The sequence below is a fragment of the Otolemur garnettii genome, unplaced genomic scaffold, assembly GCF_000181295.1.
Source record: "Otolemur garnettii isolate 467f Iridium unplaced genomic scaffold, OtoGar3 scaffold00153, whole genome shotgun sequence".
NCBI lineage: Eukaryota > Metazoa > Chordata > Mammalia > Primates > Galagidae > Otolemur > Otolemur garnettii.
In genome coordinates this window covers 2,319,139-2,320,437 of record NW_003852548.1, presented here as the reverse complement: position 1 = coordinate 2,320,437, position 1,299 = coordinate 2,319,139, and the positions used below count along the sequence as shown (strand labels likewise).

Here is a 1,299-nt window from a genome sequence, read left to right as displayed (position 1 = left end):
AAAAAAAAAAAAAAGATTGCTAGGGCGGCGCCTGTGGCTCAGTTAGTAGGGCGCCGGTCCCATATACCGAGGGTGGTGGGTTCAAACCCGGTCCCGGCAAACTACAACAAAAAAACAGCCGGGCGCGGTGGAGGGCGCCTGTCGTCCCAGCTACTCGGGAGGTTGAAGCAAGAAAACCGCCTAAGCCCAAGAGCTGGAGGTTGCTACCGAGGTCGACAAAGTGAGATTCTGTCTTTAAAAAAAAAAAAGAAAAAAGGACGGGGGGAGAAACCCACAGTAAATAGACAAAATAAACAAATATAGAGTAAACAGAACCTAGAAAGGAAAGCCGAAAAAGCGGGAAATCTGTGGAGCTGACTTTAGGCAACCGCCATTTGGGGCAACGATTGCACATGCCCAGTACATTCTCTGCCGCCAAGCCCGTCATTTCGAGTCACTGCGCAAGCCCAGTATACTCGGGTGTTCCCCCGAGCTCACAGAACAAGATGGCGGCGGTCACGTGGGATTAGAGGTACAGCAGACCATCTGCTGTCGCGTGGTCAATGCCGCTACTAATACCGCCAGCCCCCTCCCGGTAGCCCTCGCACCTGAATACAGCGCGCCAGCCTCCCATAGTCTGAAATGTTTCACCTCCGGAAATGAGACCCGCCCGTCCGAGAGAAGCCCAAACCTTCGCAACAGAAGCTGTTACTCGTCCCGCTCATTACTCCCATTTTCGCAGCAAAAGTGTGCAGCGAGGAATAGCTACTCTACCGGACATAAGCGGCTTACCTGGAAATCAAAGCGTAGGAGGATAAAAGAGTGAATGAGCACCGCACAGCAGGAAGAATAAGGAAACTGCAGCGCCGGAGGACGACTTATAAAGCCTACGTAGCGAAAACGTCAGGGAACACCCGCCCAAACGCTCCGCCGTGTGCGCTCATTGGCTGAGGTTGGTGGGGGCGAAATTGTTCAGGGGTAAGGGAGCGCTGACGTAGCGGGACTTTCTGGGTGCTTTTGGGAACCGCGGCAACTTTTGTGCGAAACGTGCGGCCTGACGTCAAGCATCCCCTCACCAGTAGAGTTGTCTTCGTTCCTTTCCACATAGGAAGCTTCTCCCTCCCATTCTTTTTGGTCCCTAATGTCACCGTCTCGTCCTTAATGTCCATTCCCACATAGTATCTAAAGTCTTCCCCATCACAAACGTCGTCTTCTAGGTCCCTGCCGTCATAATTACCATCCTCTGATGTCAACCTCTTTTACTTTTTAGTTCTTTAACCTCATACTCCTTAAGAACCCGACGTTTTATCTCCTCCTGTT

At 51.8% G+C, this 1,299-nt stretch overlaps 1 protein-coding gene across 2 annotated transcripts in view; it reads right to left on the bottom strand.

Moving 5' to 3' along the window:
* Window positions 1–823, bottom strand: part of RBM3 (RNA binding motif protein 3) — a 3,884-nt gene extending 3,061 nt beyond the window's left edge. For both annotated transcript variants that reach the window (XM_003799642.3, XM_012811322.2), the window contains exon 1: window positions 772–823. The gene's annotated coding sequence lies outside the window, so the exon portion shown is untranslated. The remainder of the gene's footprint in view (window positions 1–771) is intronic.
* Between the last annotated feature and the right edge of the window lie 476 nt (window positions 824–1,299).